Source organism: Moschus berezovskii, chromosome 19, assembly GCF_049115385.1.
Source record: "Moschus berezovskii isolate FMDL1 chromosome 19, NW_MosBer_1.0, whole genome shotgun sequence".
Classification (NCBI taxonomy): Eukaryota; Metazoa; Chordata; class Mammalia; order Artiodactyla; family Moschidae; genus Moschus; species Moschus berezovskii.
The window spans coordinates 63,177,306-63,188,847 of NC_142478.1; the positions used below are offsets into that span (position 1 = coordinate 63,177,306).

At 43.3% G+C, this 11,542-nt stretch overlaps 1 long non-coding RNA gene across 1 annotated transcript in view; it reads left to right on the forward strand.

Moving 5' to 3' along the window:
• LOC129542394 (uncharacterized) overlaps nucleotides 1-11,016 on the forward strand; it is a 66,185-nt gene extending 55,169 nt beyond the window's left edge. Inside the window, exon 3 of the long non-coding RNA XR_008683060.2 lies at nucleotides 10,176-11,016. This is a non-coding gene — a long non-coding RNA (uncharacterized LOC129542394). The remainder of the gene's footprint in view (nucleotides 1-10,175) is intronic.
• Nucleotides 11,017-11,542: the final 526 nt, after the last annotated feature.

Sequence of the window (11,542 nt, forward strand, 5' to 3'; positions counted from 1 at the left end):
ACTTCGACTTAAAATGTTTAACAGATCTACCCACATCTAATTTCTGTCACTGTGTTTACAGTACAAGGAACCCAGAGAAGAAAGCCGTGGAGAAAAGTACTAGGGTTGGGGTTGTTGGGGGCTGGGGAGAGGGACGGGGGTGGGGGCAAAAAATAAATGCCAAACGCCTTCAAAGGCGACATTCCTCCCTGTGGTTTGCAAACACTTCCTCTCTCCCCAGCCATCCTGTAATCACGCTCCAGCGTTCACCAGAGGAGTGTTTACATCCAACACCATTACCGGCAGGGGAGACAGGCGAAATTAAGGCCTCTGGTCTCTGTTCTCTGAGGCCCCATTATCTCTTTCCTTCCCTTACCTCCTTTCATCAAACGCCTCCAATATATGAAGGGGTAAAAGCCTTTAATGGGATTTTGAAGATCTTAAAAGCCAGGCGGTTTGTTTAAAAAGGAAAAAGACCAAGAGAAGTGGAACACAGCCTGGGATCCCTGGGTCCACGTTTTGAAAAAGGGAGCAAACTTTGTTCTCTCTCTCTCTTTTTTGCCCCGTGTCTGCCAAATCGCGTGTTGGGTTTGAGGTTTGTCTTGGATGGACAAGCAGACCACACAAAGCTGCCAGTGGAAAGCCCCCTTTCGAGCGAGGCTGAGAATTGCCATCCACAGCACTTCCCAGGGCCTGGCACGCTCCCTCCACTTTCTCTCTCTCTCTCAGAGCTGTGTCCAACACCCAATCTGGCACCAATATCCCAACCATGGTTAGCCAAGCCTAATGGTGGCTGAGGGAACAAGATAAAGGGGAGACAATGGTCAAAGTCAGAGGAAATATTGCATGTTGGCAAGTTTGAAAGGATAGATTTGGGTTTCTTCATTCCCCCAAGGCTGGGAAAACCCCAGTCCTACATTGCCACAGAGTTTGGTTAGGAGTGAGGCTGGGTTTTCCAAAGAAATCATTCTATTTGGTGTTCTCTTTCTATTTCTCTGGGCCAATTATGCTTCGCTGAATCAGCACTGGACAGCTCGGGGGTTTGTTGAGCCATAGTTGTCTTGGGGAGCCATGAGGGGGTGAAGAGTGATTTATGAGTTCCATTGGATTTGAATGAGACTCTGTGTTGCGCTGGGCAGGGTTGAAGACATTGTTGGTTGGTGTTGTAATATCAGAGTGGAATACTGGCATGGAATCTTGTATTGCCATCTATTACCTTGACCCCTGGTGCCATGTTGGACGTGACATGATTTCAGAAGACACATTGGTGTGCAACGCTGTGTTCATTTAGGGGTGTTAAGTTGGACTATGATGGACCACTGGACTGTGGTATCATGTTGGGAAAGCCATGTCATGTGACCATCAAGCATTGGTTTAGTTCACCAACACAACTGACTGTCCCAGTAAAAAAACCTGAGGTTGCCACATGGTCTCTTTGCACAGAAGCTGACGGCTTTCAGTAGACACGAGACAGAATTCTGTCTCCTGAAATCCCAACAGGGACCCCAAGGTCATCACAGCCCAATGACCCAAACTGACCATTGGCTGAACACCAACTCCAAATGCCCAGGATTCCTCTACAAAGTGCAATGGGGTCTTTCATTACCACCCTCCCAGGTTTCCTTCACTACAAGTCACTCCTCTAACCACATGGCGCCTCCAGCCAAGAGCTTCTCCAGTCCTACCTCTTCCTTCATGCACTTGGAAAACGTCTCCTAAACTCCCTTGAACTTGGGGCAGAGGTGATTCAGCCACGAGAGCTGGAGGTGACTGAATGTGACCTCTCCCTTCTTTCACAAGAACTCTTGTTTCTGATCATCAGCAGACAGTTTCCTCCCTCATCCAAAGTGACTGGCAGCAGAGCACCTTATTCTGAGCAGTCATACGTTTCCAACCTTGTTTTTATAATGGAACCAAGTTGTTCCACTTCCAAAGAGGACAGCACCCATCATAAGAGCAGCTCGTATGAATGAGCAGCTCCCGGTGGGCCAGAAGCTAAGCTAAGCACTGCACAGGCCTCTTCTCTCTACGTCCTCTTAAGAGCCCCCGGGAAGGAACTTTGCTCACTTTGTTTGGTGGATTCATTCAACAAATATTTTCAGAACAACTACTATGTTTCAGGCAGTATTCTTGGACCTGGGGATACAGCAGCGAACAAGAGTGGAAAATCTTTGCTAGCCTGTAGATTCTGACCTAGTGCCGGGGAAAGGTGAGTCTCAGAGAAGTTAAGACAGTTGCACAAAGTCACACAGCTGTGAAGAGCAAAGCTCAGACTCTGCCGCAGAATCGCCTGACTCCAAGAAAACAAAAAGCAAACACATAACATTGAGCAGAGTTCCCTGTGCTCTATAGTAGGGGCTTGTTGGTCATCCATTTTAAATACAGAAGTGTGTACACGTCCATCCCAAACTTCCTACCTAAACTCTCCCCCAAATCTTCCCCCACCCCCACCCCAAGAACCATAAGTTCTTTCTCTGTGAGTCTGTGTGGCAGCTTGGATGGGAGGGAGTTTAGAGGAGAATGGATACATGTATACATATGGCTGAGTCCCTTTGCTTGTTCATCTGAAACGATCACAACATTGTTAATCAGCCATCAGTTCAGTTCAGTTCAGTCGCTCAGTCGTGTCCAACTCTCCGCGACCCCATGAATCACAGCACGCCAGGCCTCCCTGTCCATCACCAACTCCCAGAGTTCACCCAAACTCATGTCCACAGAGTCAGTGATGCCATCCAGCCATCTCATTCTCTGTCGTCCCCTTCTCCTCCCGCCCCCAACCTTTCCTAGCATCAGAGTCTTTTCCAGTGAGTCAACTCATCGCATGAGGTGGCCAAAGTATTGCAGTTTCAGCTTTAGCATCAGTCCTTCCAATGAACATCCAGGATTGATCTCCTTTAGAATGGACTGGTTGGATCTCCTTGCAGTCCAAGGGACTCTCAAGAGTCTTCTCCAACACCACAGTTCAAAAGCATCAATTCTTTGGTGATCAGCTTTCTTCACAGTCCAACTCTCACATCCTACATGACCACGGGAAAAACCATAGCCTTGACTAGACGGACCTTTGTTGGCAAAGTAATGTCTCTGCTTTTTAATATACTATCAAGGTTGGTCATAACTTTCCTTCCAAGGAGTAAGCGTCTTTTAATTTCATGGCTGCAATCAGCATCTGCAGTGAATTTGGAGCCCAAAAAAAATAAAATCTGACACTGTTTCCACTGTTTTTCCATCTATTTCCCATGAAGTGATGGGACCAGATGCCATGATCTTTGTTTTCTGAATGTAGAGCTTCAAGGCAACCTTTTCACTCTCCTCTTTCACTTTCATCAAGAGGCTTTTGAGTTCCTCTTCACTTTCTGCCATAAGGGTAGTGTCATCTGCATATCTGAGGTTATTGATATTTCTCCCAGCAGTCTTGATTCCAGCTTGTGCTTCTTCCAGCCTAGCGTTCCTCATGATGTACTCTGCATAGAAGTTAAATAAGCAAGGTGACAATATACAGCCTTGACGTACTCCTTTTCCTATTTGGAACCAGTCTGTTGTTCCATGTACAGTTCTGACTGTTGCTTCCTGGTACAAAATAAAAAGCTTAGTAAAAAAGAAAAAAAAATTAAGCTATTGAAGGCTAAAAAAATTTTTTTTTAATCAAAAACAAAACATATGCACAGCCATGATTGTACCAACTACCTGTCCTTCCTTTTTAAAAGTCACTCGTGTCCTTTCAGGATATACTGACTTTGGTTTTCTGGGTTTTGTTTTCAATATCAGCAACTCTGCCTCAGATGCCTGCTGCTTGCCATCAGATGTAAACACAAATAGTCCTGCAGGCCCAGATACATTTATGGAGGGATGGAGGTTGCGAGGCCAGAAAGAAAGGACTGATGGAGGGAATGAGATAGAGGTTCCATCCCTGGCTAGGTGAGAGCTGGCATGTCTGCGATCCCAGAGTCATTGCCAGCATGAGAGAAGGAATAAGAGTGAAATCCTGGCTGGTAGAGTCCAATCCCAAGCCAGAGACAGCTGTCGTCATGGAAAACACAGTACTTTATTTTTAAACTGGAGACAGTTTGCAAAGGGCTTCCCTCCCTCCTAGGACTGCAGAAGAGAAGGATGGGTTATACAAAGAGCAAGCCAAGCTTAAGAGACCAGGGTCCAAGTCCCCATGGCACATTTTCTGGAGCTTAGGTTGGTCATTTTGCCTCTCTGAGACTCAGTTTCTTCATCAATTACATGGGAATGTTCATAACACCTAAGTGACAGAGCTGTGATAAGGAGTGTTAAATGAGAATACTTATGGAAAGTACTTGGCGCATTATAAAGAGCTACATGACTACTAGATAATCCACCAGCCTGGCAGGAGCCAACCCTCATTTTATGGACTACAAAATTACAAGGCTGGCAACACTGAGAGGAGACTCAAGGTCTTCAAGTTGGAGAAGAATGTTAAGTCAAGATTGTAGAAGAGGGACTTCCCCGGTGGTCTAGTGGCTAAGAATCTGCCTTCCAATGCAGGGGATGTAGTTTCAATTCCTAGTAGGAGAACTGAGATGCCAACGGGGCAACGAAGCCTGCACACCACACCTAGAAAGCTTGGGTACCACAACTAGGGAAACTCCTACTCCATGACAAAGACCCAACACACCAGAATTTTAAAATAAATAAAAATTTTAAAAAATTTGAAAAATTAATGAGTTATGATTTTAAAAAAAAAGATTGTGGGAGAAAAAAAATAGGGCTCACATTGACATATCTGATATATGGTAAGTCCTGCATTTGACATGATATCATTTGGGGTAACCATACTATCCTCATTTTATGAATAAATAAATGTTCAAGGAGGCAAAGCCGTGTTCCCATTATCACCAGACAAAAAAGAAAATAATAATAATAATGAAAGTATTGCTTTTCAAATGTAGAATTGTCAAAACCCCAATTTTTTGTTTTGAACCACCAAAAAACTCACTAAAACCCAGATTTTCCCTCCTACTTTGTCACCTCGTTTGTGCAAACTACTCCCTAAAAAAACAACTTACTCAACTGGATTTACATTTAAAGGCCTAACCTGTCTTCATTACCTGTCTCCTCAAAATAAACAGACCCCCAGGCCTCAGTCAGGCCATTTACAGAAGCCCCTGCATGGACTTAGTCACCTCTGTCTGAGTGGCTGCCCGGAGTCAGGCAATGAATGAAGTGACCGCCTCCTGACCCTCCCTCTCTTCCCGTCGCCTTGCTTTTCTTCATATATAGGGGGTTCCCAGGGGCTCTGCAGAGGGTTATGAATATGAGGCACCTCTTGCTGTACCCCGGTTCTGTAGCCCAGCCCCTCTAGGGAAGCGATGCCGTACTCGACATGACATGACATGACATGACGGAGTACTCGATAGCGTATTCCTGTGTGTGTTGTTTGGACTCCATCTTCAAATTCTGACTCTGTTTTCCACTCCTCCACTGATTGAAAAGCACAGCCTGCTTCTCTCAGACTGTCTCCAGACCCATAGATTCCTGCCTTCAGTCTCAAGACCCTGCCCTCCTCCACTGAGAAGGTGAGGGACCAGGGGCAGGTCATCCAACCGCCCCTGCTCTCAACACACGGCCCCACCCTCCACCCAGCTGCCCAAGTCTGCAAAGCCATCTCGAAGCTCCTGTCCCTCTCTCTTCAGATCTAAGTCCTACCAACCCATACTCCCCAACAGTCCTCAAATCCATTCGCTTCTCTCCATTCTCACCGGCTTTCACCATGTCCATCTTGCCCTTGGCTTTGGTCTCACTGCTTCCACTCTGGCCTTCATCCCTTCTCCGCACTGCAGACAGAGCATGCCTTTTAAATATGCAGATTCATCCATTGTGCCCCTACCTCCCTTCCAAAAATCTTTCCATGGCTCCCTAAGGCTATAAATTTTTTTCAGTTTTCTTTTATTGGAGGACAACTGCTGTACGATGCTGTTAGTCTCTGTCATAGAATGAAATGAATCAGCAATGTGTGTACATACAGCCCTTGCTTCTTCAATCTCTCTCTCAGCCTCCCCCACCCCACCCCTCTGAGTCATCACAGAGCACCAAGCTGAGCTCCCTGTGCCAGACAGCAGGTTCCCACTAGCTATTTCACACATGGTAGTGTACCTACGTCAATCCTACTCTCCCAATCCGTCTCACCCTCCCCTTCCCCGAACTGTGTCCACATGTCCATTCTCTACATCTGCATCTCTATCCCTCCTTGCAAACAGACTTATCTGTACCATCTTTCTAGATTTCTAGATTTCATACATATGCCTTAATATCCAGTATTTGTTTCCCTCTGTCTGATTTACTTCACTCTGTATGAGACTCTAAGTCCATCCATGTCACTAAAAATGACCCAATTTCATTCCTTTTTGTGGCTGAGTAATATTCCATTGTATATATATACCACATCTTATTTATTCATTCATCCGTTGATAGACATTTAGGTGCCTTCCAATTTCTGGCTACTGTAAATAATGCTGCAATGAACACCGGGGTACATGTGTCTTTTTGAATTATGGTTTTCTCATGGCTTCTACTGCTATAAATTAACTGGCCAACATGAGGAACCACGTCAGCTCCACCCTCCAGTTTCTTACCAGCCTTATGACCTTGGCCAGACGGCTCACCTTGTCTGTGCTTTGGTTTAGCACTCTGCACCTATGGCTCAGGGTGGTTGTCACGAAGAAATGAGTTAATAAAGAAAAGCTACTTGGAAAAGTATCTGGTGAACGGTAAAGACTTATTAAATTATACTTATTTTGTTCATCATCATTATTCATCTTCATCATCATTATTACTATTCTTTTTTTTTTTGGCCACCCAGGCGGCTTATGGAACTTGCTGGACTGGGGTGGAACCTGCACACGCTGCAGTGGAAGTGCAGAGTCTTAACCACTGGACCACCAGGGAAGTCCTCATTACTAGTATTCTTATATTTGAATAACAAGCCCTCAGCGTAGGATACAGAGGTTGGCAAGATCTACTTTTTGTCTATCTATGCAACTCCAACTCTGGTCTCATGCCTTACATTCTTCTTCTTCTTTTTTAATTAATTAATTTATTTGACTGTGCAAGGTCTTAGTTGTGGCATGGGAACTCTTAGCTGTAGCATGTGGGATCTAGTTCCCTGACCAGGGATCAAACCCAGGCCTCCTACGTTGGGAGTACAGAGTCTTAGCCACTGGACCACCAGGGAAGCCCATTCACTCAACCCTTCCATTCTATGCACCAGCCATTCTTAACTTCTTTGTTTTTTTAATTCACTGCAGAGGCAATTATTTATGCATGAAGATGGTCATCACAGTGATGTTTATCATAAAGTTGTTTTAAAGCTAAATATCCATCAATTAAAAATGCTTAAGTAAAATCGTAGTATAATCATGCATTTCAAAAACATTTTAAATTATGACTCTAATGAATATTTAATGACAGGAGAAAATGCTTATGATGTGACAGTACATGAAAAATGACTTGAAATTGTATGTACAGCATTATCTCAACCTGAAGGAAATAAATCAAAATGTTTGCCAATGGTGATCTCTCTGTTAGAGAGGGCTGTTAGATTATAGCCGATTTTTTTTTTCTTCCTACTTTGCCTATTTTTCCAAACGTTATAGAGTCAATATGTATACCTCTCATATAAGGCAGAAGGGGAGACAGAAAGGGAAACGTGCTTCCTTTCTTTTTTTGCTTCAAATGTAAATGTTCTGGTATTAAAAACTCACTTCTCGGAAATTCCTTGGCAGTCCAGTGGCTAGGACTCTGAGCTTTCACTGCCAGGGCTCGGGTTCTACGTCTGGTCTGGAAACTAAGATCCCATAAGCTGCACGGCATGACTAGAAAATAAACAAATAAAAATTAAAACAAAACCAAACAAAAAATTCACTCCCAAGTCACACACACACAATTGCCACCAAGTCCCATCCCACCTCCCCATTCATGAAAACAATAGTTCAATTCTGGTCTTTACTGAAAACTTAAAGAAAAAATGATTTCCCCCCACAAGCTAAAATAATTCACCAAACTCCTCTCCTAGAATAAAGAAACCTTGAGGTTAGGGGGAAATATCATAGTCTGCTCCAGCTTAGAATGAAATCCAAAACAGATTTGGTCACAGGGCACAAACACACATTAAACTTTTTAAATGGAGGCAAACAAATAATTTTAATCCAAAGATTTTAGAGTATTATCCCTATTCTTAGAAATTATTACCTGATCAACACACAGCATCTCTCAGGAACTCAGACATCCCTTAATGTGTTGTTTAGAAGAGTGGGGTGAAGTGGTATATGTGTGTATAGCTTCTTCTCTGGGTCAACCAGATGTTCTGAGATGCATGCATTGTGTCTATGAAATGCTGAGCTGACCAGATGTCTGAACATCATATGTGTGTGTGTGTGTATAACATGCAGAAAAAGAGAGAAAAACAAAAGAGCAAAGTTCACTAACAATTTTTTTTCCTTTTCAAAGCAAACTTTGATAATTTTCTGTTCCAATAAGTTATGGCTTCCTCTCAGCCGGCTTCCTTGGTGGGAATGGTAGGTTCCCATGCCAACTGGAATGGGGGAAGGGGAGGGAGTGACAGCCATTTGATGGTTTGTCAAGATATGCACTCCAGCACCTCATTCTTCTAAAAATGTTTTTAAATGAAAAAGCTTTGCTGCTTAGACAAAAAGAGGAATTAATATGCTTGCAGAGAAGCAAAGAACCTCGTACTAAAGAACACAAAATAACATTACTAATATATCATTATGAACCCCTAATGAATGAAAATATTATTCACATTTTCCTGTGATTTTATGCTTGGTTATGAAGCATTTCAAGGAGAGGCAATGACAGAGACAAGCACTGTGGCCAGCATTGTTACTTTGACGTTACAAATAACTGTATTTATGATGGTATTATACAGTTCATATATTTCCCTCTAATAGTGCCAATAAAAAGATGGCATTTTCCCAGCATCTGCCCTCTGCTCATGTTTTATGTCTTACTTTCCTCAAGGGTCTGTGGGCTCTTAAGCAAAAGAGCTAATTTTTCACAGTATTAGAGGGGAAGGAAAGTTGGCTTTCTCTCTTTCTTCACTCGACTGCTCTTTTCCTATTAGTCTTCACGAGGCAAAATGTCGTTCCTTTAAAAAAATAAAAAGTCTCTCACACACACACACATACATATTACAAGAGCTTGCACTGTCACATAGTTCTTCCTACCTACCCAGCACCTGGGTTTTACACATATCACTTCAGGACAAGCTTCTGAGCCAAGTACTCTGAGGGTATCCCTTTTAGGGATGAAGAGATGGAGATTCTTCATTTCCCCCAAAGACACTCAGAATGATCCAGGACTCGGGCCCCTCAAAGTCAATGCCCTGCAGAGGCTGGGATGTCATGGAGAGAGCAGCATGGAAACATGCCGATCACCAGATGTAAAAGATAGCCAGTGGGAATCTGCTGCATGACTCAGGGAGCTCAGACCAAGGCTCTGTAACAACCTAGAGGCGTGGGGTGGGGCGGGAGATTCAGGCCAGAGGGGCCCTGGGTATGCCTGTGGCTGATTCATGTTGATGTTTGAAGAAACCAACACACTATTGTAAAGCAATTACCCTCCACTTAAAAATAAGCAAATTAATACTTTTTAAAAAGTCAGTGCTCTGGGTGACACTCTTCTGCTTTTCTGTCCTTTTGTTTTCTCTCACTGTTAAGATTTTCATTTATTATGATGGATAAGTATTCTAACTGGCAGCAGAGAACTCAGTGTCACAAAACTTTTAACAAGACACTTACTCTTTTTTTTTTCTTTTTGGTTGTTTATTCATTGACTTTATCTTTTTATTATTTTTTTATTTTGTAATTAATTTTTGTTGGAGTATGGTAGCTTTACAATGTTGTGTTGGTTTCTCCTGTACAGCAAAGCAAATCAGCTAGATGCTTACATCTAGCCCCTCTTTTTTGGATTTTCCTCCCATTTAGGTCACCACAGAGCACTGAGTAGGCTCAATGCTGATACAGTAGGTTCTCATTAGTTACTGATGGTGTGTATATGTAAATCCCAATCTCCCAATCCATTCCACCGCTCCTCTCCCCCTTATTATCCATACATTTGTTCTATATGTCTGTGGCGCATAGAACATAGTCTTTTTCAATGGGGTGCAAAGGCAGCTAACTTCCATCAATAATACTTCTTGGTGTCTTCTTCCACAGATCCAGTTGTATGAACCTGAATAAGTAACTTAACCCTCCTGGACATCAGTTTTCTTAAAAGAGAGAAAATCACACCCCAGTATCGACACAGAATGTGAGCTTAAGAAATCTGATGTGCTCACTCATTATCAGAGAAACGCAAATCAAAACCACAGTGAGGTATCGTCTCACCCTGGTCAGAATGGCTGCTATCAAAATATCTACAAGCAATAAATGCTGGAGAGGGTGCAGAGAAAGGGGACCCTCTTACACTGTTGGTGGGAATGCAAACTAGTGCAGCCACTATGGAGAACAGTGTGGAGATTCCTTAAAAAACTGGAAATAGAACTGCCATATGACCCAGCAATCCCACTGCTAGGCATACACACCAAGGAAACCAGAATTGAAAGAGACACATGTACTCCAATGTTCATCGCAGCACTGTTTATAATAGCCAGGGCATGGAAGCAACCTAGATGTCCATCTGCAGATGAATGGATAAGAAAGCTGTGGTACTTATACACAATGGAGTATTACTCAGCCATTAAAAAGAATGCATTTGAATCAGTTCTAATGAGGTGGATGAAACTGGAGCCTGTTATACAGAATGAAGTAAGTCAGAAAGAAAAACACCAATACAGCATATTAACGCATATAAATGGAATTTAGAAAGATGGTAGCGATGACCCTATATGCGAGACAGCAAAAGAGACACAGATATAAAGAACAGACTTTTGGACTCTGTGGGAGAAGACGAGGGTGGGATGATTTGAGAGAATAGCATTGAAACATGTATATTACCATATGTGAAACAGATCACCAGTCCAAGCTCGATGCATGAAACAGGGCACTCAAAGCCAGTGCACTGGGGCAACCCTGAAGGATGGGAAGGGGAGGGAGGTGGGAGGTGGGTTCAGGATGGGGGACACATGTACACCCATGGCTGACTCATGTCAATGTATGGCAAAAACTACTATAATAGTGTAATTAGCCTCCAATTAAAATAAATTAATTAAAATAAAAATAAAGAAAAAATAAAAAGAAATATGATGTGTTATACTATGCTTAGTCGCTCAGTCATGGCCAACTCTTTGAGACCCCATGGACTATAGCCTGCCAGGCTCTTCTGTCCATGGGGATCCTCCAGGCAAGAATACTGGAGTGGGCTGCCATTCCCTTCTCCAGGGGATCTTTACAACCAGGGATCAAACCCAGGTCTCCTACATTGCAGGCGGGTTCTTTACCATCTGAGTCACCAGGAAAGGCCATGAATCTTGGAGAGGGTAGCCTATCCCTTCTCCAGGGGATCTTCCCAACCCAGGAATCCAATCGAGGTCTCCTGTATTACAGGTGGATTTTTTACCAGCTGAGCTGCCACGGAAGCCCAA